Genomic DNA, 22,745 nt, shown 5'->3' on the forward strand with positions numbered 1-22,745 from the left:
AACTTCAGTGTGGAGACACATTTTGCAATGTCTCCCAGTTACTTACGTAGAGAAACTTTTTTAACGGAGTATCAGACTGAACCATAGTTTTGGAAATGCTGCTCTACGTTTTTCAGCAATGAGCTATACTGTTAATTGAGATTTCACTTACATAAATTCTCCACGTTATTGTGTAAAAAAAATGCTCTCAAACCACCTGTCCATTGAATATTCACATGGCAATATTTTTTAAATAAAGACTTTCTAATTTACCCCAAGAAGTTTTCATTTGTTGTATTTATCCTATCACTTTGAATTCTGACTCTCATACCTTACTGGCTATTAATATTCATGAAAGCTTCTATGTCTGCACATAAATATTTGACATATCTGGTTTGGATGACAAGTAAATAAAATTACATACTACATAAAAATTGTTTTAGACCTGGATCATCATTTTTCCTTTTATAAGAGTTCAGACTGCATGTAAGCTAAGGCTGTAGCATTAGAGACTCTGGAAAAGTGTGACATTTGTATATTTAGTAATAATTTACAGAACTAGCAGTCCTATAATCCTATTGCTATTTCATAATGCTCTCTTATACAGTATATTTTAAAAATGCATTTGTTCCCAGAGCATCTTTAGTTTTACTTGTTTCAAATTTAGACCTCCAAAGGTTTTTGTTAAAGATCTATGAGAACAAAAATACATAGCCTTTGATAAAAAACCTTCTCTTGTCAAACGGTAAATAAGGATGAACCCAACTTTGAAGAGACAAAGTCAGTAATTAGACGATGTCATTTAATGATTCAAATTTCTTTATTTTCTTTTTTCATTGTTTGAAAGCATTAATAATAATCTTATTACCTCTACATTATACCTGATGAATTGGAATGCCTAATATTTTTCAGAAAGACAGCAATATCATTTTACATTGAAAAATATTGGAAAATTTTTCCAGAGAGAAATATGCAAGTATACACCTGCACAGCATATGAGCAGGGGTGGGGAAGAGAGAGAGGGAGAGAGAGAATCTTAACCAGGCTCCAAGCCCAGTGCAAACTCCCCAAGGCTAGGGGGGCTTGATCTCACAATACCAGGATTATGACCTGAGCCTAAATCAAGAGTCAGATGCTTAACTAACTGAGCCATCCGGGGTCACTCCGATGTTTTGAAGATAATTCATTTGCATTATTATTATGACATCCAAGACATGCTATTTCAAGCAAAAGATGCAGAAAGAAAAGGAGATTTAAAAAACTAGAAAAGTCCACCATAATCATAAAGTGTATATATTAAATAATGCACTCATTTTTGTAACTGTAATTTCAGGGTGTTTATATTTATAACAGTTTACATTTTAAAAGGAGGGAAAATTAATCCAATAATATAAGATAGAGCTAAGGCATATTATCAATATATGTGAACACCTTAGCATATATATTGGTAGGAAAACAGAAAGAATAAAATATGTGAGAAAGAATTTAAAAATCTTTATTACAAATAATACCAAATCAGAAATATATTATGGATTGATTTAAAGTTAAAGACATCAGAGTCCTTCAAAACAGTTAGGGTAGGATTATCTTACTATTACTACAGAAAATATTTCAATGACAAAAACCAAAGATTGAGCCTCTTGTTAAAAATGTTTTCACTAGTGTCAAAAATAAGCAAAAGTAGCCTACCTCTGCAAGAACTGTATAGTACAGAATCTTTTATGGCAGCTTAAGATCTACAACAGTGTCCCACTGGAGACTTCTTAATCTAAATTCCAAAAAATCCCCCAAAGCACAGCAATTTTTAAATATAGATATTAATAATTTATTCTTCTAGATCTAATTCCTCTTCCCAATTTTCCCTGCCAACTATCTTCCCAGGGTTTTTTGTAGCGGTTTCAATGGTAGCTGAATACCCTGAAAACCTCTATCTAAAATAAATGTTTTATTTATGTATTTAATTTTTTTTCCTTTATTTTTGGAGTACAAGTGGGGGAAGGGCGGAGAGAGAATGAGACACAGAATCTGAAACAGGCTCCAGGCTCTGAGCTGTCAGCACAGAACCTGATGCAGGGCTTGAACGCACAAACCGTGAGATGAGGACCTGAGCCAAAGTCAGATGCTTAACTGACTTAGCCACCCAGGCACCCATGTATCTAAAATATTCTTAAAGACCCAATAATCACTGCTAGGCAGAAAACCCATTTATTAATAGTGAACAGATGGAGTTCTCTTTTGCATTGTGTTATGGCCAGGTAGCCACAAGTGACTACATTGATCACTCTGTTCATGCTTGCAATTTCTCATCTAATGTGTCTTTTTGACTTCCATGTCTGTAACCCTGTGTTCAGAAACTGACACCCGATAAACAATGCAGCAGTTTGCTCCTCTTTTACCTTAATATGTGCAACCCTTCGTCAATAACATAACCTCGTGTTTACAGCTCTTCAACCGCTCAACCAATCAATACCATCTATTTTTAATAACGTTTAAAAGACCAAGAATTCTGAATAATGATTGTCTTGTGAGTTTTTCTCCCTTACATTGACATAAATTTTTGTAGTTAGAATTTGCTTAAAGAGCTCTATCTAAAATCTAAAGTATTTTAAAATGTTCATGGTAATTATACTTTTACTGAAGATTGTTTAAATATAAAATAAAATTCATGAATGACAATGAGATAATTCACAAATATATTGTAAATAATGCAATAAAATTATGTAATATTAATCTAAATTGTAATAAGTTGTAAACCGCCCACTCATAGAGCAGACATGGCAGTTAGTGATGGAAATGAAGCACCATATTGGATACCAAGATACTTAGCTTCATTGTTTGTAGATTTTTGGAAAAGTATATTTAAGCACTAAATCAGTTCTAAGGAGTCAACAAATGAGTGAAAAAATAAGAATACAAAATAGAACTGCAAGATTGTAAATAAAGGTAATCCTAATTTGGAGGAAAATAAAGGATATTAGTGAGAAATCTGAAACTGCATATCCTTTACTCAATCTTAACTGCCTTTAGGACGCACTTTTTAGTGAACTGTCTCTCACCAACTTAACATATTTGGTGTGAGTCTGACCACTCACCCATACGTTCACTTGTGGTTTGATTTGTCCCACGAGGTACAACTGAAACAGTTTTTTTCCTGATTTTTCTTAAAACAGTTGAATGATGATAAGCTCTGATAAATGTACTCAAGAATTTATGAACTTTCAACAAGAAAAAGAAATATTAAAATAAAACACAGACATTACCCTAAATTATTACCTCAAGCGTATAAGATTTTAAGCAGTTTGAATGTTTAACAACAAATCCCCTTAAGTATTTGTCACACACTGCAGTATCTTCCCTATTCTGCTAAGACACAAGTTTTGTGCTTTCTGTATCATAAAGTGTTATTTTCTCAATTTATCAAATTTTCTTGCATCACGCTCCCCCCCAAGTTCCAATCCCTTAATGTATGATATCTGCTAGAGGTCCTCCTAATATAAGAAGTCTTCAGTTTTAGTGTCTCTATATTTATGTAAAAGGATATTGCCTTTCTCATGGTTATGAACAATTATGAGGCAAAACTTCATTCAGACCGGCTTAATGAGCAAATTACAGCCTGTATCCTGCATTGTGTGAACGTACACGTGGGATGTCCTTCTGATCGGGTGTCAACAATGTTCATAGTAAAAGTTTTCATATTGCTACACTTACATGTCATATACAAAACATTATAGATGCTTCTATAATCCATAACCCATATATATGCAGTAGGAATTCTAGAAAATGCAACCTCGATCAGATTGCCACCCATTGCATATCTCAAAATCTAGCCATATAGGGTGGAGGATATATTGCCTACTGTTTGATCCTTTGAGTTAGTTTCTTTTTCCCCCCAGGACACATGGAATTCATGATGGCACACACCAAAGGCAAACCCAGGTATATGCCCAGTTTCATACATACCAGGTGAAGTTCTACCCATTAAACATTATAGAAGGTAAATATTTCAGTCTGTTGTAGGTGTAATGTTGAATTGCCTCCAACTCATAAAAGGTAAATCATGCTGATCCTGCAAAAACCACCAATACATTTTTTTGTACTGCAAACCTGTTATATGGCTTGATTTTGCTCTTTTAGCCAATGAAAGCAAACTGTGTGTTTTGCTTCTGACTGCCTGATGTAATCTCCTGGTGGTGTCATTACATAGAAAGAAACTCCAGCCTGGAGACCACAGACCTCATTGTACCGTGGAAGTATCCTGATGTTACCTACTATCACTGAAACTAATCAGGTGTTCCCAAAGAAATGGGATGCACTAGGAGGAAGATGTTCAGAAAATAGTATCTTACCTCTATTTTCAATCCCTGGTTACCTTCTAAGAAAAAACTACAGCTGAGAAAGGAGTGTTACATGGGAGTGAAGAAATGTTTGAAAATTCCTGAAAACAATATTTACAATGATTTCCCTTGGACCTGAAAAACACTTCATTGTCAATTCAGGGCAGCCTCTCAAACACTCTTTAGAGTCAAGTCTAGACTCTTACCTGTGCCGGGAGACTGGGAAAGGCAGTGGGCAGAAGCTCTGCCTGCCTTCCTGAAGCTTATGGTGTAGTGAATCGTTAACCACCTGATTTAATCCAAGGTGTCAAATGTTAGGAGAGGAGAAAAGCAAGACATAATTCCTAAATCATAGAGCCCCCTTTTTTTGTTCACTTTAGCTGCTGCCAAAATATGATTTCTTTACCTGAAATCTTCCGTATTTCATTAAAGATACAACTTAAGTATGTAGTATTTTTTTAATTAATGTTTACTTATTTTACTTTTGTGTGTGTGAGAGAGAGAGGGGGAGAGAGAAAGAGAGAGAGAGAGAGTGTGTGTGTGCAAGTCGGGGAAGGGCAGAGAGAGGGAGAGAATCTGAAGCCGGCTCCAGGCTCTGAGCTGTCAGCACAGAGCCCCACTGGGGGCTCTAACTCACAAACCATGAGATCATGATGGGAGCCCAAGTCAGTCACTTAACTGACTGAGCCACACAGGTGACCCTGTCATTTCTATAAAGCTACTTGATGAACATGGATTTCTGTGTGAAACGAAGTGAGTCATCTTTGATGAATATAATACAGGAATATTCCATCCTACAAAAGCCTCCCTAGAATATTTTCATGGTGTATGATCTTTGGAAATTTTAGTTCTAAGATTTTAAAAACAAGAAACAATATTTAATTAGTTTAGAAATTTTACTCAAGGGCATTACATTCTTCTCCTTGTAAACTATGTGCTTCATGATCAAGGTGTTATTATTCAGGGGGAAAGAATGCTAACAATTATTGCCAGGAGAACCAAGTGGAAATGTTCCATGAACAAAGAACGGAATGGCCAATAACAGGGACAATGTGTAGGTGTGACACCGTTCTCAGCAAGCTGAAAATCGAAGAACCTTATAAAAATAGCAATATGTATTCTGAGGATCTGAGGATAGGAAAACCTACAGGAAAATAGTCAACACTTTTTCTCTGCATTAAACGTGTATGTAGAAAATAATATTATTACCAGAGAGAGAGATTGCTTACCCTCCTGATATCAATAGAGCCTTAACAATGATACTGGTAACATTAATGATACTTAACTACTGCTTAACCAATGACTACTACAAGTCCGTCACTTCATAATCATCTTCTAGAACACAAACAACATTTCATAACTGATATGATTATTCCTATTTTCCCAAAAGGGTAAAACTAGCCTTAGAACCTGAAACAGTACTGTAAACACAGGCTGGCTTTATTAGATTTCAAATGTATTTTAAAAATCACTTTTGAAGCATAAGCAACAGGCTTATAGAAAGGAAGCTAGAAGTCTAGACATGAGTGTCAAAAGTTTTATCTTTTCTATGTAAAGATGACTTTTTTCTAATTATATTGAAAGTATATGGTAATGATCACTTGTTATGTTTTCTGACTACTAGACACTTTTCTAATACTCCCTATTTTGAAGACTTCTCTGCCTTTAAATCCTGCATGCTGAAAATAGAGACATGAAACTAGGGCGTAGACATGTAACATAGACCGTGTTGATCAAACACACCCACGCAGAACTGTTTTTTGCCAGCTTGCTTCCATGTAGAATCAATTTTCAGGCAAGTATGATGGTGAAGGCACCCATTCTACCCCAAAAGTCATGGCGTCCTGTGCCAGTGCTGGCAATTCAATTCCTGGTGTCTTTGCCCAGGGGCAGTGGTGGTGATGTCTTCACCCTGGAGCCAACAGATACTGAATACACTGTAATACGTTCTTTCATGAACTAACGTGGACTCTGGGTTTATTTTTCTTACTTGTATGTTTGCCTGCTTGTTTATTTTTTTTTTTAATTCATAGCCTTTACGTCCTGATTTTTTACTTACAGAACTCAAGAAATTGAAGACTGAGGGCATCTGGGTGGCTCAGTCAGTTAGGCATCTGACTTTGGCTCAGGTCATGATCTCACAGTTTGTGGGTTTGAGCGCCATGCCTGGCTCTGTGCTGACAGCTCAGAGCCTGGAGCCTGCTTCAGATTCTGTGTCTCCCCCTCTCCCTGCCCCTCCCAAGCTCATGCTCTGTCTCTCAATAATAAATAAAAATATTTAAAAAATTAAGAAATTCAAGACTACCATAAAACTTTAAAAAAAAAGGTAAGAAAATAGAATTCTCCTAAAATTTCACTACATAGAGTTACATAGTGGTAATATATATTTTTAAAATATCTATATGCTTTAAAACATTATCAACATATTCACCTATGTATGTATATTATGCACAGTTGCATGTTGAGTGAGGCAGTTCCTATTATCTGGTACATATGTGGTAAATCCCAAGGATGCTGAGAACATAGACTAACAAATGCCTCCACATTAATTTTAACAGACTACAAGGTGTTAAGTATACTGCACTATGATTCCTGAGTAGATACACACTCTTCCCCCTCCCCCATGCCTACCCGCCCCCAGACCAGATTCCTACTCCAAGACCAAAACACCTAATTCTGGGGTTTGGCAACCTCAGTGACTCTCCACAACTTCTACTTGGCTAAACAAACTTGATATTTTCTCCTTCCCAGAGGCAATCCATATCCCACCATAGGCTGATGAAGGATTTTAAAAGGACCAGCCTTCATGCATCAAATTCAGAAAACTCTAAATGGCCTTCTAAGCTTTAGAACTCTCCAAAGAATCTTTTGAGGCCTTTGCTGTGACTGCATCCTGGGTAAACCCTTCCCCATCCCAAATCCTTCTCCCTTTGCTCCACGCTATGTGTTGAAAGCACTCCCAAGAAGCTTGGTACTCTTCTGCCTACCAGAGGCTGCTTCTCAGGCAATGCAGTCTGCAGCAATTGCAAACTGTTCCCGAAAGCCCATCAAAGGGAGGACTAAGTAACTGGGGAGAGTGGCAGAGGTGGGGTGATCGTAGGAATTTGTAATCTCTAAACTGTATTGCAGTGTCTCTGTTTAACTCTCCAGGAGATAAAAAAAAAAAAAAAGATAACAGATAAAAGAGCTTGAGAAATGGTGCATGTCTTTTAAGAAACATGTGAATAGTTTTCTGTCTGGCCCACATGTGTCTGTAGCTCTTCTGAACTACAGAATGGGGAAAGAGAGAGTAGGAGTTAGCACCGCGGTACTTCTGCCTTTGGATCAGTCATGGGTGTTTGAGTTCCCACAAACCAGGAAGAAGTTGTCAGACGTGGATAAGTAAGTCATCTGGAAGTCACCAAGAGTTGCCTGGCGGAGCAAGCAGATGCTGGGAAAGAAAGGTCTTATCATTTTGATAAAGAATATTTAAAGAAACAAAGGTAAAACCATGGCTTTCATGTAAAACCAAAACGTATCAAAGATTTTAGCACATTTGTTAATGAGGGCTTATCTGTAAGTGGTTATAACGGGTTTAAGAAAGAATCCAAAGCACAGAAAAACCTCGAACCCCAACAAAAATGCTGAAATTCATTTGCTTAAGAGATACAAAACTGGCGACAACCCAGAGGACAATAATCAATAGCACTTCACAGGACACAATCTGCATTTCTATGAACATGAATCATTTGCTTTACATCAATTTTCTATAACTTAGAGTTTTAAAATAGAGGAATAGATGACTCAGATGAGTGACCTGTATAGAAAGCCACTAATATTCTGACATCAGCAAAGGACAGAAGCTGAGGGACATCTCAAAACGGCAGCAAGGGAGCGCAGTCCATGTGGAAGAACACAGTTCATGATGTGAACGTCCCCAATGATCCCACAAGTAGCCCATAAATGAATGATCATTTTGGAGGCTTGCCATGACAGAAAGCCCTTATCAGTCAAGTAAGGACAAGAAGAATATTAAGAAAAAAATTCCTGTTTTCTTCTATTCATATCCCCTACCTCACCCCCTCCCCAACCCCGCCCTACAATTTGGATCCATCCCTAGAGAAGCCAGAGGCAATGCCTTAAGCTAAATGTGAAATTCAAGTTTTTCTATAGACTAGACTGGACTTTTAAATTTGAAAATGATACTATTTTATTGTCTGAAATTTACTCTGAAGCTTCCCTGGTTATTCTCGGTTTGTACTTTCGGATCCATTCTTGTTCTTTTCTGTTCCTTACCCAGAATGCTGACCCCAGTACATTGCATCTCCTTGCCCCCTCCCCCACCCCCCGTGTCCTTTGACTTCTGATTGTGTCCATTCAACTAGGGCTCCACATCAGCAGGATATCAGAGAAAGAAATAGAATTTAAGCCTTTTACTTCACTGACACCCTCTGCTGGGGAGGGCTGGGTAATGCATGCCATTGGTGAAATCTCCTGCAGAGTCCCATAGCGAAGGTTTGGTTTCCTGCTTCAGGGGTTCAAATCACAACGCCCGCATCTTACCTCTGAAGGCATACCTACCGCTGGCATTCGTATCCAACACTCCGTCCCTGAGTGCTTCATTTTCTCTTCTTGGCTCACTCACTCTTACCGCGATCTCTGCAACCCCATCTTCTCATGCGCCTTCTTTCAGTGTTCACTAGGACACCTGTTTGCTGATGTGAACTGGAATCATGCACACAGCATCTGTCAAAAATGTCATCCAAAGCCACTGAACGGATGATAGGATGTGATCGGAGCAGTGGTCTGAAAAAAAAAACAAAGTAATGTTCTTCCTTTTCTTTTCCCCCAGTGTATTTATTTATTTTGAGAGCGAGAGAACGCGCGTGCGCAGCTAAGAGTCAGAGGAGAGAGAGAATCCCAAGCAGGCTTGTGCTGCCGGCACAGAGCCCAGTGCGAGGCTCAAACCCACAAACCATGAGATCATAAAGCTGACACTAAGAGTCGGATGCTTATCTGATTGAGCCACCAAGGTGTCCCAAAGTAGTTTTCATTTTGCATTTTACTATGTCAAACTAGTTCAATGAAGAAGATTTTATATGGATATATATTTAAGTTTAAGTACACTTATATATTCATTTAGTATTACATTACATACAATTTATATGGTCAGATATATATTAATTTTAATATGTAAATATTTTAAGTATAATTTTTTTATAAATAGAAGGTAATAGCTCAGTGTTTCCAACTCAAAAATGTATCAGGGAGATTTCTGATGTACAGTATCATTTATAACAGTTCATAGTATCCCAGTTCCTTAATATAAAACAGTTTAACCACATTTTCTTTTTTTTATGTTTTTTATTTATTTTTGAGAGACAGAGAGAGACAGGGGAGGGTCAGAGAGAGAGGAAGACAGAATCTGAAGCAAGCTCCAGGCTCTGAGCTGTCAGCACAGAGTCGACGCGGGGCTCGAACCCACAAACGTGAGAGCATGACCTGAGCCAAAGCCAGATGCTTAACTGACTGAGCCACCCAGGCGCCCCTAACCACATTTTCTAATCACAACAATTTGAGTTCTTTCCAATTCGGAGCTAGCATAAACATAACTTGATGAAAGTCCTTAATACACGCAATCTTGCATACAATTCTAACAACTCATTCTACATTGCAGTCAGAGTATATTTTTAAAATGTAAATTATACCAATTTACATCATCAATAGTACTGGATATGAGAACTATTTTATTCATATCCTCATCCAGCATTGTCAATAAATAACTGTTAAGTGAATGTTTACTGTATAAGTTATTATAAAGTAATATTCTTTCAGTTTATAAATAGTTTTATGTAATGAAAATATTAATGCTTTGTAGGGCATATCTGTCTCAGAAAATTTATCATCTTTGTCCTTAGTTTTGTTTATTTTCATTCTTACAGTGCTCTGTCATATGAAAGTTTTTTCATAAACTCAAATCTATCATGATTTATTTATGCTCTCCAAGTCACCTCTAAAATCTGATTAAAGATTTCTGAATTCCAAAGATTATGAAAAACATATTTACCTATGATTTTATCATCTTCATAATTGAAAATGTACATTTAAAATTTGGTTCACCTGTTATTTATCTCTGGTTTACTGTGGCCTGCTTTACGTCTTCACAGTAGCTAGCTAGATACTTCATTATTATTGACTCAACAGTATTGAACCAAAAATTATTACCATATGTATTATCATGATTGTGAGGCCCGAATGAGCTCATAGGTTTTGAATGAGAGGCTGGCATGACCTGGCAACTTCTAGGTTGATGCTGCCCCTTGGCAGAGTCCCAGAATCATTATGTACTCCCGGTAGTCTACATAATAAGGCTAAACTACAAAAAAGTTTACTAAACATGTGTATGCTAAAATTTTAACTTCATGGGAAGGGGAATAAAAAGCCCCATTAAAAAGAGAAAGACCATACAAAGTCTGGGCATATACATGAACAGACCTCTCTTCACAGGTGTCCTAGAAATAATTCATTATGGCAACAGTAATACACAATTTCACCTCTGTCAAATGGACCCCAAAAAGCAATTGACGATCCAGAAGTTTCAAAAGGATGTGGGAAATCGTAAGCTATTAAACCCGACTGAAGGGAGCATAACTGATACAAAGATGCCGAAGAGAAATCTGTAGATTTCATTCCCTGTGACCAAGTGATCTTACGTTTAGACCGACCATCAGAGCCACCAAGTTGTGCCTGAGATGAGAAGACTTAGCCAAAGGATAACCTAGAAGAACAAGTTTGTCTTCTTCTGTGCACAGCAAGTCACGCACCCTGGTGTGGGGTTTCTTGCCTGCAGAACAGATGCCTATTAATTTCCACAAACCTGTCTCATGAATTAGCTCTAGCCGTGATGTCTCTCTGGAGAAACTCACATGCATGCACCAGGAGACAGTACAACACAGCTACAACACCACTATGACTAATAGCACAAACGTGTAGGTGACACCAGTAAAGAAAATGATGATTAAGCTCACCCTAATATTATTAAATAATATATACCAATAAAATATATTAGCCCATAACAATTTTGTAGCATGTTGAGTTAAAGACACAAATGTGAAGAATAAAACAGTATCATACCATTTATGGACATAAAATATACATAACAATATTAAATTTACTGGGATAGTTGATAAAGGGATTAATAATGCACTTCTCATGATGGCACTAAGTAATTTGTGGAATTGTCGAATCATCATATTGTACACCCGAAACTAATATGACACTGTATGTTAATTATCCTTCAATGAAAATATATAGACAAAAATGTACATAGCAATAATAAACTTATTTGCGTATGTTGTACACAGGAGAAGTACATGACAAAAATATGCATCAACTTCAGGGGAGAGAAGAGATGGGCAAGCAAGAGGAGGGCCAGGAGTTCAGCGCTATAAATAATCCTTTGTTTCAGTTTGCAAAAGAAATCTACCACAAAGAGAAAGGGTAAGAAATCAAAGGAAGGGCAGGGAATCTTTTCTTTTGAAAAGATGAGTGAAGAAGTCTTCTCCCTCCCCTTCACTGTCACTAAATCTCTCCAGTTGAAATTAACACCGCAATTTTATATTGTTTGTATTTATCCCCTTAAAATACCTGTGTTGTTAGGCTTCTTTCCGGACTGCTCTTCAAAGCAATATAATACATTCTGTCTAGGGCTGTCTTGAGCACAGTGTTTTAGAAACAGCTATTAATATTACACTTCACAAATTGTTAACTAAGTATGGACCTAAGCATTTTTGTGTAGTAGAGTTCATTGAATCGATACTGTATCTGTTTCTTCGATGACATTTCCTTTCTCTGAATGCCTGTTGAATTTATACTGGTTAAAAAGGTGTTGCTACAGGACAGCATCTAAAAGTGACAAGTTCATAAGGAAAATTCCTAAGAGTACAACGAAATCACTATTACATAGGGCATTTTCATCGTGATTTTCTGCACCCAAGATAGAAATAGCTGACACTTGGAGCTGACATATCATCTAATTGATGATCACCTGTAAGAGGTTGACACCCTCTTTCTAAGAAGCTGACACATACTGTGTGTATTTTTTTTTTTTTGGTATAGACTACATGTTTAACCCATTACTGTCTAAATTCATTCCAATTTGGACCTGTACATTTTGTAACTGTAAGTGGTTTATTTAAGTACTTCATTAAACTAGTCACTATTATCTTGGGAAGACAAAGGTAGTACAGGAAAATGTCCCATGTTCAACTGCACTGAACATTTATCTAAAAAATGAGAAATTCTTCTAGTGCTTTTAACCACCTGGAATTGTGATCTATGGGCTAGTCACTTAACCCCTGGGCACAGGGCTCCTATTTGTATGTAGCTGCAGGATCATCTGGAAATGACTATGATTTAATGGCTCAGCCAATCACTCCTGGCCCTTCGATTCCAGGTGCCCCACAGCCAATTCCACGACTCTTATTTGCTGGAGAACATACTATCCGTAACTACCCAGCCGCCGTCCACGGTGCTCCGCTGAGTGGGCTGCGAGATGCAGGAAGGATTGCGGACCAGTTCCTGGACACCCTGCCTTGCCAGGCCACACCAGGCGTTCCTGCACAGCAGTCCCCAAGCATGTGAGACTGATGGGTTCAGAGGGAAGCGGCCAGTGTGTGTGACTTTTGCTGTGTAGGCAAAGATCTTGTGGCAATACCGGATTTCACAGAGAAACTCACTCTGGCATCTGGGCTCCCCCTCAGCTGCTGGAACTCAGGATGCCAGGTGGCCAAGGAGGTTGTCTCCTTTGAGTGACTTAGAGCTAGAGAGGCAGTTGTCCATTAGGTCGGAAGTTGGTGTTCTTCCTAAAGACTGAAGTAAGCAGGTGTGGAGGAGGATATCTTAGTCTCTTGATGTGTGATGGTGTTTTTATATTTTAAAAATAAAACTTCGTATACAATTTTTAAAAAACTGTGTCCAGTTGTCTTAATTTTAAAAAACCAGTGCTGGGGAGGTCATACATATTGGAGTGTATGAACATATCCAGAATGAATAAAAGAATACCAAGGAAGCATGAATCTCACTATGATACAAAATTAAAACAAATCTATTAGTTATCTCATTGTTAAACTTCAAAATTCTCCTGAATTTTGAGACAAATACAAATTCTCGAGTTTCCAGCCTGTACATTCAGGTTCATTGTTGGCTATTCAAAATATGAAGTCCTAAAAATATTTGTGCTGTTCTCTGGATCTCCCACATGCTCCAGAGGAAATGACCTTCTTCTTTTGGGAAACTCCTACTTACTATCAGCTCAATTCATAGGACACCTCTTCTGAGAAGTCTTCTCTAATCATAAAAATCAATGATCCTCTATCACCTTCCATACCCCACATGCATACCTCTATGATAACCCATCCCATTTTTACTTATTGAATTTCAGTTCAGTTCAAGAGGGCTGAGCTGCCTGCGCAGTCATGTATTTTTGGAAAAAAGTGAAGTCAGGTCCATTCCCTTCATGTAATTTTTTTTAGTCTTGTTTTAAACATAAAGAATCATGTTTCATTGAAGTTCACTAATACTTGCAGTTACTCTTCTCTTTTTAAGTAAGAGTGTGCAACTTCAAGGTGGTAGCTGAGACATTTGTGGATCCTGTTTTTGCTCAGCTGTGGCATGTCAGATCATAAAAAACAAAAGTAGGGGTGCCTGGGTGGCTCATTCGGTTGAATGTCTGACTTCAGCTCCGGTCATGATCTCAAGGTTCGTGGGTTCGAGCCCCACGTCAGGCTGGGTGCAGACTGCTAGCTCAGAGCCTGGAGCCTGCTTCAGATTCTGTGTCTCTTTCTCTCTCTGCTTCTCCCTGTTCACACTCTGTCTCTCTGTCTCTCAAAAATAAATAAATGTAAAAAAAATTTTTTTAAACCACAAAAGTATACGTAAGACAAAAGACTAATAAGAGAAACCCTTATCCATGAGTAGAAATTATTAAGTGTACAAAAAAAGATATTTTATCAAATATTTGAAAATTAAATACTATTTATTAACATCATATTTCTCCCATTTCACCTAATGCAATATAAACAATAATAAAGCTAAAGCAAATGATGATCAAATAGATGGAAATGTAAGGACTGAGACAAGAAAGTGAGAGTCCAGAGTACTATAAACACAGTGCAGGTAATATCCACATTGTAATTTATTCTTCTCAAATATCCAAATCTTTAGTATAATTTATGTTTTTCAAACACCAGTACCCAAGTATAAATTCTGGCAGAAAATATATTATTTTTCATTCAGAATATGAAAAGACATGTTTATGCATATATAAAATTAGGAACATGCCCTTGCTAAAAAGGGATCATTAATGAGGTATGCAAATAGATTTCTCATTTGCTTTTGGAATATTCATAAAAAGTAAGTTATTCATCTATGAAAAATACAGACACCATAAAACATATCAACCACATCTTCAATCTTCTTTACATTTAAGGAGATACAGTATCTTGTGATGTTAGGGAATGCCAATGTGAAATATTTCAGGTAATTTGTACTGCTTGCCTCATTTTATTTTCAATAGACAAAAAATGCTTCATTGTAAATAGAAATCTTTATCCAATAGTTGTTATTACTGAGATGAAAATTTCTAGGTGCTGACAAATCATAAAGTTGAAGCATGTGTAATTTAACATACTCCGTTCTACTAGTCTTTTATGCTACAGAATTATTGTGATCAAGCAAGCCTTGCTCTGAAACCCTTCCTCAGGGCGGCAAAATATACAACATGACACTGCAATGAGAGAAAGCCACTTATGAATCCTCTCTTCTGCCTTTTTTGAAGACAGAGGAAAGAGATCCATTTCCAGGAGCTCCAACTGCTCTGCTGGGTACTTCTGACACCAGGCATCAGGAGGAGATATCCTCCTTCTGATCCCCGAGGCAACCGCAGCCCTCCTTGGGCATGAAGTGTCCTTTGATGCTTGGGAAAGGATCCTACCAAGGAAGTTGTTAATGGTGTCAGTGTTCGTTCTTCGCACAGGGTCCATTACTCCCTTGCTGGGCAGTTAGCCATGTAGCTCTGGTGTAGGGTACCTTCCCCTTTTCCTACAAACTAGAAGGTCAACAGCAGGTAAGTCCAGGACGTAGGTGAAGGGGATTCTCAGTCATGTCACATGAAAGCTAGTGGATTCATGGGCTGTCCTCCATTCCAACAGCGCAACATGAACTTAGGACCTCTTCTACTGGGAAAACCCACCTGGCACTTCCTGGATGTCGGAGGCTAATGAGAGCAAGTTTCTATAACAAGTATCCTGAACCAGATCCAAAACTTCTCTGGGATCCCTTCCAATAAGCCTCTTGTTTAGTAGGTTCCCAATTATCCATACTTCCAATTTATCACAGAATACAGTTGCTAGTAATGGACTGTTCAACCTAAGTAAGCCCTAGTCATTACCAAGGGAACAACAAAAACAAACAAACAAACAAACAAACAAACAAAAACCTCTGAACAGAGAAGGCTCATTCTTCAGATTCTTCCTTGAAGTATTTGGGAGTAGGTTTGGCTTCTAGGATTGTGTTTTTGCTTATATGTTTACAGAGGTCATGCTAAGGGTTGAATTTCCATATAAAACCAGGGTGAGCATCTGAACATTTGTTTCGTTATAATATATAAGTGTTCGGATCTGTCTATGAGCCTGGCAATTGAATCTTTGTAGCAACCTGATGTAGTAGGTATTTTATTATTAACCCCATTGTAAAGTCACAGAGACTCATGTTTAGAGATGAATTAACTGAGGTTTAGTGAGTGGAAGCAGCTTGTCCAGGCCCATAGTTTAATAAACATCAGGTGCTGGATCCAATCAAGCACTATATAAATATACAAGTTTCTGTTCTCCACCATTTTGCCGGAAACGTCCTTTTCGATCTCTATAGATTTTCATATTGCCTCAGATAGAAGTAGGCATACTGTTTCTGTAAAGGGCTAAAAAGCAAATATGTTTATCTTGTGACCAACAGGCAAAATTGAGGCTATTATGTAGGTACTTGAATATCAAGAGGTAAAATAACTGTGACAAAGTTGTGTTCATGAATTTCAAAATATAATAATTGGGAACACTCATTTTATATTGATCTATACCAGATCTACTGGTAAGAAGAATGGAGTTCATTTGTGGCAAGGGAACAAAATACCTTTTTTAAAAAATTTTATTAAGTTTTTAAAAATGTCAATTCCAGTATAGGTAACATACAGTGTTATATTACTTGCAGGTAACCAAAGTTTAAAGGTAGTGTTTCTTACCATCAAATCTAGTATAGATGTTCATCTGTAAAAAGCATTCTTAGACATAGGAAAGAAAGAGCCCTGGATTTGGCTCCTGGGCTGTAGTTTGCTCTAAAAACACTTTCATTCAAAGGAGCTGGTGATCTGTTCATATTTTATTTATAACTGCACAAGAAGAGTTTTCTAACAGTTTTACACAGGGACAGGATATTTCTTAGCGTGGTAAGAGTATTTCTTAGGCAAACACTTTGCTTGAAATTGACTCGGCTCTGTCATCTTAGCACATAGAGAACTATTCTCTGGAGATTAAATCATAATTCCACAGCATTTGACAGATATATTTTAAAACTTATGTATTACTGATAAATACAAAATTTAAATATATAAGCAAAACTAATGCTGTGCTAAAAGCTAAGTACTTTTTGTTCTTGGGAACCATACCAGAAATTGTAAGGAAATATAAGTGGCTCCAATTATATACAATTCTATATGGATTGAAGAAAATCCTGTTAAAGAAGAAAATAACTCAAATATTTGTTGAGCTAGGATCACAGAAGTTATCTAACTTAAAATGATTCTTAACTTCAAAGAATCTTCAAAAAAATTCTTAATATGTTCTCCATTGTGAAGATCTGGAAGTTTGATCCCCAAAAGTGATACATGCTAATAGTATTGTAGTCTTAAGGTTATAAACATTCAGATTATTGGGTTCAAAACCCAACTATACTTTAGGTTAGTATCAGTTCATAGTTGAAACTAAATATACTCAATTTGGGATCTATCCCTCAGAGAGGCTTTTTCTTCCTTTTAAAAATATATTTCTTAGGAGGAAAATGTAATGTTCAAGTTTCTGATTCATTATTCTTAATTTTCTCTGATTGTTTTTTAAAAAGCAGTATGATGTCAATGATGCAATTAGAGATTCTTAACAAGCCTTTTAACACTATTTTCTTAACCCCAGGACCTGGCTTTGATTTGCTTCTCATGTAGCATGCTGATAGGGGTGGTTTTCCTTTTTCTAAAGAATACATAATGATTTTAGGTTCACGTTACAATAACAGGAGAAAAATAAACACAAATGAAAAACTGTCTGAATAAATGCCCTTATCATGTTGCTTTTTGTTGAATAGTAAGGGTTTGCCTTTTCTGAGCTTCAAAAATCTCAAGTGTATTGGTAATCTTCCAACAACGTGCTAGAGCAGATGATATGAAGATAGAATTTAGCAACTCTTTTCCACTCCTCTCTTAGCATCTGGAATGTGCTCTAGGTCTTAAATCTGTCTGCCAAATCTGTAAGGCATTGCTTATTGAGAAATCCAAGGCTCGGGTGCTAAGTCAAAAGCACCAATTTTGCTTTCGAGTTTAAACACAAACTGATGATGTCCCTAACATTATTTTTAAAACAACCATGAAATGAAGTACTGGCCCATAACTGATTCAGAAAGCCAGATTTAAGGGAATTCAGTGAGTGGCCCATAAGGGTGTTCATCAATGGTTGGTCTCTAACAAGCAAGGGGACACAAGACCCCCTTCAAAGAACTCACAGATAAGTAAGTGATGCTAATGAGTTGCAGAGACAGACTGAAGAAAAGCATAGAAGGAGCCTCAAGCTACACAGATTACTTTCTTCTGAAGTTAAAACTGTCAAAAATCTTTTTCCCCTTGGAAAATCATGTTACCATACATCACTTGAAAACTGTTGGGAGAATTTAGTGGGACAGTTGAAAAGTTCCTTTTGGATGGTGAAATAGATCTTCTGGAAAGACTGCATCAGGATCAATTACCCCAGATTTCTCTTGAATGGTGGCAAGAAAACTGGAAGGGAGAATGATTTATAGGACAATTTAACAGGTGTCATGCTGGGTGGGTAGTATCTATGGGATGTGTCCATGGAGGAGAAAATAAAATCAATTCTGTAATGAAATATTTGGCTGTAGTTGGCAAAAGATAAATTTCAGGAATAAAGTTCCCTTGAAGAGATTCAGTAAGCAGGGGCCCAGGGGACTGTGTGCATTCTAGATAATGAAGAAGAAGTCAGGTTAACACTAACATCCTAGATAGCCAGCTAAAGAAACAACTATTAGAATTTACTAATTGTTGATCATTTAAAGCCAAACAAAATAAAACTAGGAAATCCAAAGTATAGCTTAGCTAGTGCCTCCCCGTGCCTCCCAGTCTTTTCCAGAGCCCCAACTTTTGAAGGATCTTCCTATCTTTACTGATTGCAACCCAAAGTTAAGTATATATTCACCAGATAAGTTCCCTTTACTAATCAAAACCCTTTAACCGTTAAAAAATCTCTTGTCTTCATTCTGTTCGTCTCTCTCTGTCAATAAAGCCGTAGAGTTCATGTTTTTCTTTTGAATTATTGCTCATATTTCCTGTATCCGTTGTGCCTAATCTTTGTTTATAAAGAAAAGACCCTTTTATTAATCCAATAAAAATGATCATAATGCTTAGCAGACAAATTTATTGGAGAATTTTAGCTTTACTTAGAATTTATCTTAGATACCACAAAGGGCTTATTCTGTACCATTCTCCAAGTATATGCCAAATAGGAGGTTGCTGGTAGGAAAAGCACAGGTGATTTGAGGTATTGAAACAGTAGTGAACTCTAAGTTCCGGGTCCACCTGTCTCCTTCAAGACCAGATAAACAGACATGTTTCAGGTGCCAGATGCCAAAAGACCCAACAAAGCAGTCATTTGACTGTTTGTATGCTAGTTATCAGTTACAAATCATCTTTCATAATCCATGCCCTCAATACATGCATAGTAGTGATAACAAAATTATATCACCAACAAGCCAAATGTATTTGCAGAGTCAAAATTTCAAGTGACATAAAATATCCTTTATGGTTTTTTCCCTCAATACTCTACTGCCTTCTGTCCTGTTCAAATAATGCCCAGACTGTTCTTTTCAAAGGTAATTTAATTGACTATTCAGATGTTTATTTTCCTTTTTTTACTCTTACCCTGTTCTCAAAACCAGTCAATCTATCTATCTTCTGTCTACAGTACTTAAATTTTAAACATAAATTGTCTGCCTATTGTTGATGTCTTCAAAAATGGTCTGATTTCCTCTTTGGATCCTAAAGTGATTTCTGAAAGTGAACAGAAGGGGAAAGAAATCTTGATATTGCATAAAAGGGAATCTGGAAAAACATAAATGTTTTAAGACTAAGGTGTGTAGGGGTGCCTGGGTGGCTCAGGAGGTTAAGTGTCCAGCTCAAAACCTGGAACCTGCTTCAGATTCTGTTTCGTCCTCTCTGTGCCCCTCCCCCGCAAACATAAAGAAACATTAAAAAAAAAAAAAACTTTAAAAACCAAAGACTGAAGTGTGGTAGTCTCCCACTTGTGACCAGCAGTTAATCTCCTTTGTTTCTTCTGGCGTGCATGCGGATCTTAAGTAATCAATTTTCTTATTTTGTTCTTAGTCTTACAAAATTGGTATCAATCCCTAGGGTTCCAAGTGAGAACATGCTCAAATAATACAGAAGGTTTGGACCTTTTTTAACTACTGATATGACTCACTGTCAACTGGAGAAATATGATCATCCATTAAGATGAGAACACAAGCCAAAGTTTTACAGTCAAAACAGCTTCCCTTGCCTGTGATCACGATTTCCTCATTTAGACTTTTCTGCTAAGTTGTCCAGGTAGTGTATTCACCACTAATCATTCCTTCATGTTATTTTAGAGAAAGTTCACGTAACTTCCTTAAACAAAATGAGGAATTATTAGGAAGAAATTTACCCAAATTTAACCCTATTATATATAAACCTGAGTGAACTAGTATATCTATCCTTTCTTATAAAAGTCTCATTATAAAAAAAGACCATAGGAATATAGTATATAATGTACAAGGAGAAAATGAAAAAGACAGAATTTCACTCTCAGAAAGGTAGGACTCTGATTTTGGAATATTTCCTTGCTCTCCATTGATTCTTCAGCATCGTTACATGAAAATGCTTAGTTCTCAATATAAAATGATATTTTTTAAAAAGCTTGATAAGGGACCTTCAGAGTATGTGTCATTATAACCAAATAAAAAGTAAAGTTCAAAATATTTCATATGCTTTTTCTTTTCTAGGCAAAGTTCCTTTTTCCCTTTGAGTCTTTCATTGTTTATCCAAGTCACTTCTCTGGTTCATTTTTCTCCTCTTTCAGGTGAAGACATTATAAAAACTTAATATGTATCATTGCATATTTTCCTCACACACACCTGATCACACGGTGATATAATAATATGCGTTAACTCATTCTCATCTATGGATATTAGTTATTTTTCTCTGTTTTACAATTATGACATTACCTGTCCATGTCTGCCTTTTGTGATTTTTATTTCACAGTATCTTTTCAGAAAGGATTGAACCTTTTTTATTTTTGCCGATAATGCACCTCGACCCCGCGTGTGTGCCAGCAATGGTGTTATTCTTTTCTGCATGTCTTGCCATTCTGTTCGATGTAGAGTCATAGCTTACTGTTATCTGCATTTGGATTTCCCTGACTACCGATGAATATCTTTTTATGTCTGTCAGTCAGATTTGCTCTTCTGACAGTTGCTTCATCGCGTCTTTATTCACACTTCATTTATCCCATTCTTGTCAATTTTCAGAAAGTCTTCATATGTCATAAATATTAGCCCTTTGTCTATTATCAGCATTAAAAAAATTGTTCCAAAGCTCATTTGTCTATTGATTTTGTTTTTGACATCTGTTAGCTATTTATATACTTTTACCCCGCAAATATCCCTGTTTCTGAGTGTTTAAAATAATGTCCCCAAGGTCTTTTTTTTTTTTCTTCCTAGAAGACTTTTCACGAGCTCTATGTTGATTTTCTTCTGGTTTACTGATGTTTAGATGATGGAAAATCATTTCCTTCCTGCTATTTACAGACAGCAGAGCGTGTGAATTGCCCTTGACCCCATTCTCGAGCACTTGAGCTCTGATTGGATACTCTTCACGGGGACAGTTTATAGGCAGGGATTCTAAATCACACATGGCTCGGCTAGTCTTAAGTATGATTTCTGGCCCACTATCATTTTTATGAATCTGGATTTTTGGACCAGGCTCATGTGGACTCCATCACCCTTAACAGTTAACGATGCTTTATTTCTGAGGATTATATTCCCAGGATGGGACTTGGCACCCCCAGCCCACCCAGCACATGCACACACGCCAACCCACACCCCCCCACACACACACCCACTCTTTCTTCCTTGCCTCTCAGTGTCCTTCCTTCTCTTTTGCTTTTTTCCTATGCTTTGACAAACTGGCTTTGGGAACAGGGTTAGAAAAACATCACTCTGGGCGCCCCAAGTATCGGTAGTCATAGAGTTTTCATCTTTGGAAAAGACTGCATTGCTGAAACTGTGGTCAAACAGCAAAAAGTCAGAAAGGATGGCCGGCCTTTGTGAACTCATATATGTGTAGGGGGACTTGCTCTGGGGTTTCAGAGAAGAGCGTGGAGTTCATGAATGATTCAATCCGCTCTTCATGTCAGGTCCATCAGCCCTGCAGAGAGAGGGGACTCTGTCCCTTGGGTTCAGTCCTAGGTCTAGTTCTCAACACTGCTGTGAATTTTCATCTTTTTTATTTTTATATTTTCACCTTCTGCAGCTATTTCAGTAGGAAGCTTGGAGAGGTCATAGTAGGAGCTGCTAGGGAAATCCCCCTTTTAAAAAAATGATAAAAGCACATATATTGCCAGAACCCTGAAACCTATTATTCCTCTCTGACCATTTAACTTCATTCATAAAATATGTGGCTCACATTTTACTCCAAATATTGTTACTCTCATGTGAAATCTAAGAAAGGATGAGCCACTTCCATGACAAATAAGTGAGAACAAAAGTTGTCAGGCCACTGGGGCCATTTATAAGTTGGTTATTCTAAAACATATTAAATAACGGAGAACAGAAAAGGAAGAAGGAAGTGCTGGTGAGTAGACAGTGCATTAGACCAATGATCTTTGCAACCCCTGCCAATACTCACATCCTGAAGTTGGGAAAGTCATCTACAAAAACACACGCTAGGAATCAATAAAGGCTCACTGTTACTAGTGTTGTGGGAGAGAGCATTCTGAATTGGTCCCTAAGATCCCTGTCCCTTGGGGTGCACTCCCTGCATAACCCCCTCCCCTAGAGTGTTGGCAGGACTTACAGATGTGTACCTCT

Source organism: Suricata suricatta, chromosome 1 (assembly GCF_006229205.1).
Source record: "Suricata suricatta isolate VVHF042 chromosome 1, meerkat_22Aug2017_6uvM2_HiC, whole genome shotgun sequence".
Lineage (NCBI taxonomy): Eukaryota > Metazoa > Chordata > Mammalia > Carnivora > Herpestidae > Suricata > Suricata suricatta.